Genomic DNA, 13,148 nt, shown 5'->3' with positions numbered 1-13,148 from the left:
ATTTCCTTTATACTTTCAAAACTCGAAGCAAACCAATTACATCCTCCATCTTACATGATTCATTAGTCACAATTAGCTTCTCCGTCCACCCTCCCACGCCTCGCGAATTCTCTCCTCAAGCTCTGACTGTGAGGAGATGCTCGATTTCTTCAAGTCCAAAAATCGAGGGGATATGTTCAGCTGCCTCTGCCCTCCCAACCGTCACTCCCTCCCCATCTAGCCCCCACACTCTGATCCCTACCCATCCCTCCCTCCACATTTTCCATCTCGTCTCCCCCTCCTCTTTCATCACCACCATAATCCAGCATGAAACATGCCACCTGCTCCCTTAACGCCATCTCCACCCCTCTCCTTAGCTCCCAGCTCCACCTCCTTGCCCCTCTACTCCAACGCCATCAATCTCTCCCTTTCATCTGGCACTGTTCCCATCCCCCTAAAAACAGCTACAATCAACCCATCCTGAAAAAAATCTTCCCTGGACCCATCCCTGCCTTCTAAATACCAGCCCATCTCCAACCTCCCTTTTCTTTTGACGGTCCTTGAAAGAGTTGTTGCTTCCCAGCTTCACTCATTTCTCTCCTACCACTCCCTTCACGAGCCCCTCCAATCGTGTTTCTGTGCTGCTCACAGCACGGAAACTGCTCTGGTCAAGTTGACAAACAACATTTTGTCCATCTGTGACCAGGGCTCCCTCTGCTTCCTCATCCTCCTCAACCTCTCTACTGCCTTTGATACCTTGGACACCTCCATCCTCCTCCACCGCCTCTCCTCTCACCTCAACCTTCAAAGTTCTGTCCTTGAGTGGTTCAGGCCTTATTTCTCACACATCTCCAATTTGTCACCGCCAACGGTTTCTCTTCCAGCCCCCGCACAGTCTCGTGTGATGTTCCACAGGGCTCGGTCCCCTCCTCTTCAAACTCTACATGTTCCCCTTCAGTGACATCATCCGCAGACATGGGCTCAACTTTCAAATGTACGTGGATGACACCCAACTCTATCTTTCTGCCTGCATTCTCAAATCCAGGAAAACTGAAGTACGACCCACAATCCCTTCACCTTGCTCCCTTTCTTGCCTCTTACAAGGCATGACTCAAGACCTTCCTTTTTGACAGTGCCTTCAGCCGTTCTCCTACCCCTTCTGCCTTCCCTCATCCCAACTCTACCCCCCACACTCAATCCTGATTCCTGACTGTTCAGACCCTTGGTGCTCAGAGCACTTAGTGCTCTGAGATGCCGTCCGGCGTGGAGGGCGCTATATAAATCCAAGTTGTTGTTGGTATGTCCTCCCGACTGGGTAGCACTTTACACATGTAATTTTGTTGTGGTTGTCATTGTCACCTTTCCCGACATGGCATTTCCCTGTTACCAGTAGCTCAGGAACTATAATGTTCCATATAATATTTGATCGTCTCGCTCAAGATTTACCTGGTGTCACCCTGACTCAATCGATAAGACTCTCAAAAGATTGTGCGTTCAAGCTCCACACCGGGGACTTGTAGCTCACTGTCCAGGTTGAGAATTGAATGAAGTGCTGCATGAAGTCCTTTGGGTGAGACATTAAACCAGGGTTCTGTTCAGGTGCATGTTAAAGATTCCATGGCAATACTCGAAAAGAGAAAGAAGCTTCTTCTAGTGTCCTGGGCAACAATCCCCCAGATAAAAATTGGTCATTCACTTCATGGCTCGTTTGTGGGACATTGCTGTGTGCAAATTGGCTGCTGTTTTCACCTACAGAATACACAGTCACTTCACTTTACACAGACTTTGTGAAGTATTCTGAAGCATTCTCAATATAAAAGATGCAACATTAAATGTCAGGATGATTATTATCCTAACAAGCCCTTACCCTTCCTTTTATCCTGACATTTAGCCATTTCTTATTTAAAGGTATTATTTTACACATTATTAATTGCTTGATCTGAAAAGCTATCTCCTAAGTATTCACAAATCAGTGGTTTTAAACAAAGTAGTTCTTTCTAAACTAATAAATGCTTTGTTAATTTTATATGCCCTCTCCACTGGTAATGGATCAAAAATTGTAGAAATATTGAAGCATAGAATATTACAGCACAGAAACGGGCAATTTGACTCATTGACTCTGTGCTGGCTATTTCTCCCACATAATAATCTAATAGTAATTTAATAATTGTATTTGATATAGTGCCTTAGCATGTCGGGAGTCATCTCAAAGCACTTTGCAAGATTTTACTGTGAAGTGGAGTGACTGTATTTGTAGGCAAATGTGGCAGTCCATTTGTGCAGAGCAATGTTCCACAAACAACTATGAAGAGAATGATCAATATTATTTGGTGGATTGTTGGCTAGGAATCGGAAATAAGTTCTTTTTCTTTTTGAATAGCGCCATTGGTTCTTTAATGTCTACCCTAAAGGCAGACAGGCCGTATGTTTAACGTCTCATCTGAAGGATGGCACCTCTAACAGCAATGCAGCACGCACCTCCAGGGTTGTATTGGACTGCGAGTTCAAAATCCTGACATGGGTCTTGAACCACAACTTTCAGACTCGGAGGCGAGAATGGTACCAATTGAACCACCGAGTCAGTTGACTTCTCTTCTTGAACCAGTTTTCTTTGAGGGACCAACCGGCTGGTCAATGCCAGTCCTGTATACCTCTATGTCTCGATAAACGAGTCACTTTGGATTGTCCTTAAAACGTCAGTTGTTTGAAGTCGTTACTTATTGCTTATGCATCACCTGAAATGATATTCTTACCCCTCAGGATTTCTGTCTCTGTTGACTGGGAGGAATCTTAGGACTGTAAAGAATCACTATGGTAAATGACTAAACCCAATCCCCGCTGTAGAAATTGAAATGATTTCCAAAACAGATGGTGAGACTAACCACAATTGTTTCTCTAGGCAGTCACTTATCTCTGTCTAGACACAAGGAACAGGCAACTGCACAGCAATATTTTTTTTTCTCTCTTTGAAACAATACCGTATAATAAGAATAACATTTCACACTATTATTGGGACACAGAAATATTCAAGACTGGAAATGACCACTCGATTGAACCCACAATAAAATAATTAGATAAATTCTAAAAGAAATCCTACTCTACTCTATGTTCGTAACCCTTCAATTCTATGCTTCTAACTTCTGGAACTCTCCCTCTACTCCATTTGTTTCACTGCTCTCTATTTACCTTGAACCCTATCTTTTTGAACATGTCTTTGGCCACTTGCCCCGTCTCCCTGATTCAGTGTCTGATCCTGTCCTTTTGAAGTACTCCAAGATCTTACCCTATGTTGAATGGTACAATATAAATGCGAGTTATTATTCAGTATAATAATAAGTAATATCTACATTTGCTTTATATTGTTGTCGAGACATCTCAAAGTAACCGGGTTTTACTATGAAGTGTAGTGACTATGTGTATTTGTAGGCTAACATGGCAGTTAATTTGTGCACAGCAATATACAGTGATCAATATACAGTGTTACCCATTATAATGTGTTTTGTTTGTAATAACACAGGTTTGCTTATACAATGTGGAGTTCTATTGGTTAGAGCACTTGCCTCACAAATGAGAGGACCTGAGTTGGACTCCCGGGTGGAGCAAAACATCAGGCAAGTTTCCTTACTCCACAAGCCTCTGTTTACCTAGCAGTAAGTAGAAACTCAGTTGTTAGTCGATTGGCGGATGGCTTTCTTGTGGTAATAATTCCTTCAAAGATAAATAAATAAAATAATAATAATTTTGTCACCCAATCCACGACTGTTTGTGGGACACTGCTGTGTACAATTGGCTGCTGCTTTTCGCCCTCAAAATGTACATTCAATTCACTTTACAATACATTCTGTGAAGCGCTTTGAGATGTCTCAACAACGTGATAAGGTGCTTTATCAAATGCAAGGATTATTACTATTATAACAATACAAATTTACATTTATGTACAACTTTTCATGTCAGGAGGACATTCCAAAGTACCTGACATTGCAGGCTGATCACCTGAGCAGGGGTTAATAGCCAAAGAAGTTTGGTGGGGAGGGAGGCAAGAAATGAACGAGAGCACAGTCAAAGGGTTTTGGATGGATCTTGAATAGGTGGGAGATGGACCGAGCGAGAGGGACTCTGGGATAAAGTTCCAAAGAGTGGGGACAGAATGAGTGAAAGCCTGCTCTCTGAAGGTTGGGCTGATACGATGGGGGACATGAACCAAATAGGTACTCGTTTACCCCAAAAATTCCAAAGATAAACATTGGCTCTTCAAAATTCTGGCAAAAATGGCTGATCTTGAGGTCGCCACTGATATCAATATTTAACAAGTTCTTGTCAGATGTCAAGGAACCTTTAAATCTTCAAGCCATAATTGCTGCTGCCTTGTGAGACAGCATTGTCAAGGCAGAGATAAAATATAGGAAGAATAGGAGAGGCAATATAAGCTGATGATAAAATCTTAAAGATGGGTGAAGGAACAGAGAGACCTGGGGGTTCATAAAAGTAAATCTTTGAAGGTGGCAGAACAGGTAGATAAAGCTGTTAAAAAGCATATGGGATATTAGGCTTTATAAATAAGGGCACAGAATACAAATTCAGGAAGTTATGGTGAAACTTTATAAAACACTGGTTAGGCCTCAGCTAGAGACCGTGTTCAGTTCTGAGCACCACACTTTAGGAAGGATGTCGAGGCATTGGAGAGGGCGCAAAGGAGATTTACCAGGATGGTACCAGGAATGAGGGACTTCAGCTATTAGGAGAGGCTAGAGAAGTTAGGCTTATTCTCCTTGGAGAAAAGAGAAGGTTAAGAGGAGATTTACTAGAAGTTTTCAAAATTATGAGGGGATTCGATAGAGTGAACAAGGAGAAACTATTTCCACTGGCGGGGCGGTCGGTAACCCGAGGACACCGATTTAAAATAGTTGTTAAAAGAAACAGAGGGGAGGTGAGGAGAAGTTTTTTCACACAACGAGTTGTTCGGATCTGGAATGCATTGCCTGAAAGGGTGGTGGAAGCCGATTCGATAACAACTTTTAAGAGCAAAGTAGATAGATATTTGTGGAGGACAAGTTTGCAGGGCTATGGAGAGAGAGTGGGGCAATGGGAGAGCCAGCACAGGCACGATGGGCTGAATGGTCTCCTTCTGTGCTATATAATTTTATGATTCTATGTCAATGAGGTCTGATTGCGAGTTGCGTAAACTATATGGACATATACGGAAGCAATTAGTTGCCTTTAGTTATGTGGTTAAACAATCAATCACTTACAATCATGTATAATCACTTTTCTCCATGACTGTACTTCTGGCCATGTTTTTTCTTCCCACTTGCCTCAACTCCCACCTTCGGTTCAGGTGCAAGCATTGTCAAGCACTTTGAGACATCCTCCTGATGCGAAAGGCGCTACATAAATGTAAATTATATTGTTCTCTTCTGCGCACACGGTTTACACAGCTAGCAAAGTAGACCTTGCTGATTTCGATTCATTAAGAACATATTGGAAATAATGAAATGTTCTACGGCTTCCTATACATTTACTGCAGTCAATTTACAAGATGCTAATTTCTAAATGCTGAATCATGTCATGGAAAATCCCAGGTATATGTGTTTGAAAATTGCCCAAGTCAGCAGTCAGTGAGGTTTTGCTTGTGTGATTCACATGTCTGCAGCTGTCAGGTACACAAAGCACCAGATGGTAAGAAACAAAAGTTCCGAATAAGTTAACTCTTTGATTACACCTCCGTAAGGGAAGCAGGAACAAATAGCTCTTTTCTCTCTAGCTATGGCGCTTCTTGAAGGCCCCACGGATCACTTTGGCCAATGGGTCATGGGTTGGCCATGACTGACCTAAACCAAGAATCTATGAGGTCACAGGAGAGGAGGTTTGGATCAATAAGGTACTTCATTCCTTTTGAACCCACATTGGGACTTTGATCTCAAAGTCTATGCTGACACTCCATTGCAGGGCTGGGAGGGCATTGCATTGTCAGGTGCTGTCCTTTGGATGAGACGTTATTGTCAGAGGTGTTGTCCTTTGGATGAGCCTGTTTAGGTGGATATTAAATAAACAAAACAAACAAAAAACAGATTGCATTTATATTGCACCCTTCATGTCGGGAGGAGATCCCAAGGAACTGCACAGTCAGGGGTTTACACCCCAGCTGGGGTTGGATTTGAGAAGGGTCGGGGCAAAGGGAGGGCATGTGTGTGAAGAGACTGAAGGTACAATCAGAGTCTTGAGATAGGCCTTGAAGGAGGCGAAGAAAGGATGAGGCGAAGGGACTCCGGGGTGGAGTCCGGAAGATAGAGGCTAAAGGTCCGGCCACCAATGGTGGTGGCAGGTTGGATGGGGGGAATAAAGTAGGCAAGTGTGTGCTGAGTGAGGGAGAGGTGGGTTGTTAGGGTTTTAGAAGGTCACAGAGGTAGTGTGAGACAACAAGGAATTAAAAGTGGAAGGCTTTAGTAGTGAGGCTGAGGATCTTGTACTCGATCATCTGGCAGATGGGAAGCCAGTGGAGCCAGGCAAGGATTGAAGTGACAGGCCTGGAATTTGCTCTATGCAAATTGTCTGTTACTTTTAGTAATATAATATACAACACATGGTCTAGCAATTGCCAGTAAAGCACATTGACGAATTGGTTTGACATCATAGGTACTATAATTATCTTTCTGCAGAAGAGAATATTTATTGTTGCTCTTATACAGGGTGCAGACTGTGAAGGCCTGTAGCTCCGTGGTTAGAACACTCGCCTCGCAAAAGAGAGACCTGGGTTTGATTTCCGGCAGGACAAATTTCTTTACTCCACACGCCTGATAATAATCCCTCAAGAAAAAAAAACAACAATGAATTGGTCACTTCAATCCACGACTGTTTGTGGGACACTGCTGTGTGCAATTGGCTGCTGCGTTTTGCCCACAACTATACAGTCAATTCACTTTACAGTATATTCTGTGAAGTGTGGAGTCCTGTAGCTCAGTGGTTAGAGCACTTGCTTTGCAAGCAAGAGACCTGAGTTCAATTCCAGGCAGAGGGCGAAACCTTGGGCAAGTTTCCTTACTCCACACGCCTAATAATAATCCCTCCAAAACCAAAATCAATAATAAATTGGTCATTTTCAATCTATGACTGTTTGTGGGACATTGCTGTGCGCAATTGGCTGCCGCGTTCGCCCACAAATATACAGTCAATTCACTTTACAGTGTGTTCTGTGAAGCGCTTTGGGACGTCCTCCTGACGTGAAAAGCGCTATATCAAATGCAAGGATTATTATTATTTATTATTATTAAGTGCTTTCAGTAGTCTAGAAGATATCAAATGCAAGGATTATTATTATTGCTGTAACCCTTAATTTGAGTATTTCGCCATCTGCATTTCCATATTTTCAAGATAGTTATAAATACATCTAAACTAGAATTAGAGAGAACAGGCCTGGTATTATTTATTTGCCCTTTCGATGTATAATTTATCCAGCTGAGTTATTTACTGCAGTGAAGTGTTTCACAACAACTTGTAGGTACAATCTACATTGATTGATGGCAATGTGTCTGGGGGTAGTACCAGCAGGTGGCAGTACAGTGCTCAGTAATCTTTTCTCTCCCAGATTGATGTGATTTGAAGGAAAGGATAATCCTGGAGGTGAAGAACAACCCCAGGCTACTGTTTTCCACCACAACCCGACTCCTCCGTCCCCCCCGCAACCCCGCGCAGGTCATCTCCTCCAACCTTCACTGCGAGGAGATGCTGGATTTCCTTGAATCCAAGATCAAGGGAATTCGCTCCGCGGTCACTTCCCCTCCAACATCCACCAACCCCCCACCCCCTCACTCCCACACTCCGACTGCTACCCATCCTCCCCTACTCACTTTTGTACCCGTTTCCCCACCCTCTGTCACGAAACTCATCCTATCCCTAAAACCAACCACCTGCTCCCTTGACCCCATCCCCACTCCACTCCTTATCTCCCAGCTCCACTTTCTTGCCCCACATATCACCGACATCATCAACCTGTCCCTCTCCTCTGGCTCTGTCCCCATTCCCTTAAAAACTGCCATCATCACGCCCACCCTGAAAAAACCCTCCCTTGATGCGTCGCAGCTATCAAGCTACCGGCCCATCTCCAACCTCCCCTTTCTCTCCAAGGTCCTGGAAAGAGTTGTCGCCTCCCAACTGCGCTCTTTCCTTTCCACCCATTCTCTTTTCGAACCCCTTCAGTCAGGTTTCCGTGCTGCCCATAGCACAGAAACTGCCCTGGTCAAGGTCACCAATGATATCCTGACCATCTGTGACCAGGGCTCCCTCTGCCTCCTCGTCCTCCTCGACCTATCGGCAGCATTCGATACGGTCGACCACGCTATCCTACTCCACCGCTTGTCCTCCCACCTCAACCTTCAAGGCACTGTCCTTGAGTGGTTTAGGTCGTACCTTTCTCACCGTCTTCACTTTGTCTCGACGAATGGCTTCTCCTCCACCCCCCGTACTGTCTCATGTGGTGTCCCTCAGGGCTCTGTCCTCGGTCCCCTCCTCTTCACCCTCTATATGCTCCCCCTGTGGTGACATCATCCGCAGACATGGAGTTAACTTCCACATGTATGCGGATGACACCCAACTCTACCTTTCCTCCTCTACTCTCAACTCCACGACCACCGATGTCCTGACAGCCTGCCTGTCCGACATCGAGTCCTGGACGAGAGACAACTTTCTTCAGCTCAACATGCGAAAAACCGAGGCCCTCCTGATTGGCTCACGTCAGCGCCTCTGGAACTCTATCCCCCAGTGCCTTCGCCTTGCTTCCTCCCTTTCCTCCTTCAAGGCCGGTCTCAAAACCTTTCTCTTTGACCGAGCCTTCAGCTCCCCTCTCGACTCTCTTCCCCCTTCTCGCTCCCTCCCATCCCTCCCCTCACCCTGACCATTTCCCCCTCCTCGCTCCCTCCCCTCCCCTCACCCTGACCATTTCCCCCCTGCTCGGGTCATGACCCAACTGTGCAGCGCCTTGGGACGTCCTCCTTACGTGAAAGGCGCTTTATAAATGGAATCTTGTTGTTGTTGTGTTGTTGAAAGGTTGTGAAAGCGAACGCAGCGACCAATTAATAATAATCATAATCCTTGCATTCGATATAGCGCCTTATCATGTCTTCGAGACTCCTCAAAGCGCTTCACAGAATAAACTGTAAACGAGGAGGGAGATAAAGGGTGAAGTTTCAACCTCTAATCCAAAACTTCCATGGGATATTTTGTGTACACCTGAACAGGCAGATGGGACCTTGGTTTAATATCCTATACAGTACAAAAACTGGCAGATGCAAATATGCTGTGCTACCCCAGGACTGCACTGTGAGTTCAGATTTCTGATGTGGACTTGAATCCACAGCCCAATGGCATAGTGATGAGAGCCAATCTGACACCCGATAATATCAGTAACAAGAATGTGGGGTTAAAACAGGCAACTGAACTAGCCTGACACACGTGCTGTGCACTTTCCAGTAAATCCTGTGAAGTGCTTTGAGATGTTTAGCAATGGTATGTCAAATTCAAGGATTATTATTAATTTCTGAAGGCAGAGGAGAGACAGAATTATGAGTTGTCTTTGCTGTGCGCAATTGGCTGCTGCATTTCGCCCACAAAATACACAGTCGTTACAATTTACAGTATATTCTGTGTAGCGCTTTGAGACATCTTGAAGACATAATAAGGCGCTGTATCTGGAGACTCGCTAACTGAATAGTAATAACTACTAACAGTCACAACCTGTTAGCACAGTGTATTTAATTAGACATAAACATGCAGATGGTGAACTCTGTTTTACATCTCACTTCCTCTCAGCTGCAACTGTTGAGGTGACATTGTACTGGAATGTGCCTATGAAGTATTTAAAGGATGAATGAATCTCATGGTCAGTTCAGCGTGTATAATGTCAGTGAAACAAGGTCTGCGTGAAACAAGTCAAGAGCTGACTGAATGCAGATCAATCATTCAAAAGATTCAGTTGCAATTAACCCTCAAACAGGCTGACATAATATAATAGCGTAATATGCCGCATTTCAAAACGGATAAGATGTGATCAGATTTTTTGTTCCACTCCTTCAGACTGGCCGTGAAACCGCCCCCCACTCCCCCTATTTTCACAAAGTAATTGGTTGGGCCGATTGTCATTTGATTGTAGTTAAAAATAGGATGTTAACCCAATCCGTATCTGGCCCAGTTGGTAGCACTCCCCTCGTTGCATTAGGAATTTGAGTGTACAGTCGATGCAGATGTTCCAATATAATGCTGGGGGAGTGTTCCATTATCAGAGCTGCCGTTCTTCAGATGAAATGTTAATCACTGTCCCGTTTGCCTGTTCACATGGACTTTTGAGATGTTGTGGAACTATTGGAAAAGAGAAGGAAGTTTCTCCCACTGTCCTGACCAATAATCCCCCAGATAAATGTAATCATTCACTTAATGGCTATTTGTGGGACATTGCTGTGTGCAAATTGGGATGGGATGGACTGGGATTTAGTTCCAAGCCTAGTCTTCAGGAATGGATAGAAAAATCTGGCATCTCAGTACTATTGTGTATGTTTTACAATAAAATACAAAGCAAATTTACATTTATACAGCAGGAGATTGTCCCAAGGAAATTTCTGTAGCAAACACAATGGACACGTCCTCGGTTTAACACCAATCTGAAGGTAGATACTTGGGGGAGGAATTAATATTATTAAAGCATAAGGATAAAAGGTTGGGAAATTGGATTAAAAAATCTCTCATGTTCTAGTAAACTGGCAGACTAAGCTCAATGGGCTGAATAGCCATCTCAGCCATGGGATTCCTGTAGCTCAGTGGTTAGAGCACTCGCTTTGCAAGCGATAGACCTGAGTTCGATTTCCAGCAGGGCGAAACCTTGGGCAAGTTTCCTTACTCCACACGCCTGATAATATTCCCTCAAGAAAAAAAACAATAATAAATTGGTCCTCAAGGAAGTTGTAGTGACAAAAAGAATTAAGCAAAACAGCACTGATTCTGAAAAGTGTTTTGAGATTCATTCATCTCAGCATTTCCAAGAACTGGAAGTGGCCTTGTTTAACCTTGTCACTTACTTGATAAGCTGTCAGACTAGCTTAGTTGTCTCTCAATCTCTCTCACACTTCGTCCGAAGGTTGTGGGTTCAAGCCCCTTGTCAGGGACTTTGGACTCGTAGCCTGTATTGTCCCAGGTGCCGTCCTTCAGATGAGACATCAAGACAAAGTCCTATCTCCTTGTTCAGGTGGGTGTTAAATTAGATCCCATAGCACTATCTGAAAAGAGAAGTGAGTTTGTTCAGGTGTCCTGGCCAAAGAATGTTCAATTTTAAAAAAAGTCATTCATTTAATGACCATCTCTGAAACATTAAGATCATAATAATAATGCTTGCATTTGACATAACACCGTATTAAGTCTTGGAGACCCCTCAAAGTACTTCACAGGACATACAGTACTGTAAAGTTTCAGCTTAGACTATGTGATTCCAAGTCGTGTCATGGGGCTTGAAGCCAGAACCTCCTGATTCAGAAGTGAAAGTGCTTACTACCGTACCAAGCTGAGACACAGTAAAGTGATGTGACTGTATTTTGTGGGCGAATTGGCCATTGCATTTGCCTACAAGTGCACATTCACAAGACTTTACTCTGTGAGGAACTTTAAGATATTCTGACATGATAAGATGCTGTATCAAATGCAAGGGTTATTGTATTATATAAAGTTTAGAACCTTGTGCGCAGTGTTAAGTCTCGTAACACAGAGCACTAACAAGGTTGAAAACAAAGACAATGCGATAAATCAATAGGTAGTGGTTGGACGATGTCAAGTGCGAGTTTTAAAATTCGATAGATTGTAGGAGGAAGTTGGGTGGACTGAGAGTGGAGTAAGAATTGATTGTTCCTGATAGATGCTAAATAGGAGGAGGAGGATGTGTGAATAACCTTGCTTTCAACACTGTGAGAAAGTGTATGTGTGATAGAGTGTTTCCTTAACCCCACCTCTCCATCTTCCTTCTCCCTTACTCAGTATCCAATCTCATCATTGTGCAAGAGCTCCGAGATGTTATTCTATCGTAGTTATTACACTAATAGAAATTTGCAATCCACTTTGAACCAGCAGAAACACAACTTTTAGGTGCAAGGATTCTATGCTATGCAATTACAAATTGTTGTTGTTTCATTCAGAGCTTGGGAGGAAATGAAAGAGGAATTCTTTGTAAACCTTCAGATGGAATGATGATGAAGTCATTTGTACTTACAATAATCCTTTGATGTAATTCTGCAACGTTCTCCACAGGGTTTACTGTAAAGTATAGACTGTGTATTTGTATGTGAACGAGACAGAATATTGTAGCTTCTACTCTGAATAAATAAATTCATCATGAGGTGATATTTTGTGAGAAGGCAAATACCAATATTTCAATTTGGTGGAAGAAATTATTTTCTACCATTAATTTTGATGAGATTAAGGATATGAATAGCGATGCAGATGAATGGAGCATATTTATATCAATAACAAGTTTATTTCAAGAACTCCTGTTACATTACTCAAGCATTGTTGAAGCTCTCCCAACAATGCTGTGTCAGTGAGTAAAGCAAACCAGATGTTGGGATGTATCAAAAGATCAATAGCAAACCAAAATAGTGGGGTAATCCTGCCACTGTATAAATCATTGGTGAGACTACTGTATACAGTTCAGGTCGCCCCAGTACAAAAAGGATATTGGAGAAATCAAGAAGATACAGAGGAGGGCAACCAAATTGATTGAGGGAATGGAAGGACTGGACTATGAGGAGCATGTTCACGCTGGAAAAGAGAAGATTGAGAGGTGACATGATTTCTCTCTTTAAGATTCTAAAGGGACAAGACAATACAGATCATGCATGGCAGACTGTTTCAACTTGTCCAGAATAGTAGAACCAGAGAACATGGCCTGCGATTGAAGGGGGTAAATTCAGAACAAATCTACGCAAACACTATTTCGGTGAGTGTGGAACAGGCTCCCTAGGGAGATGGTTGAAGCAGGGAATGTTGATTCCTTCAAACGCTGATTAGATAGTTTTCTTTTAGGAAATAACATTATGGGATATAGTACATAGGTAGTTTGGGACATATGGGCATGCGACTGCCAGGAAGGTGGAAGGTGAACTCATCTTTCTTATATTCTTATATTAAGCTCTATTTTCAAA

This window comes from Callorhinchus milii, unplaced genomic scaffold, assembly GCF_018977255.1.
Source record: "Callorhinchus milii isolate IMCB2004 unplaced genomic scaffold, IMCB_Cmil_1.0 Scaffold3, whole genome shotgun sequence".
Classification (NCBI taxonomy): Eukaryota; Metazoa; Chordata; class Chondrichthyes; order Chimaeriformes; family Callorhinchidae; genus Callorhinchus; species Callorhinchus milii.
Note: the sequence above shows the minus strand (reverse complement) of the source record.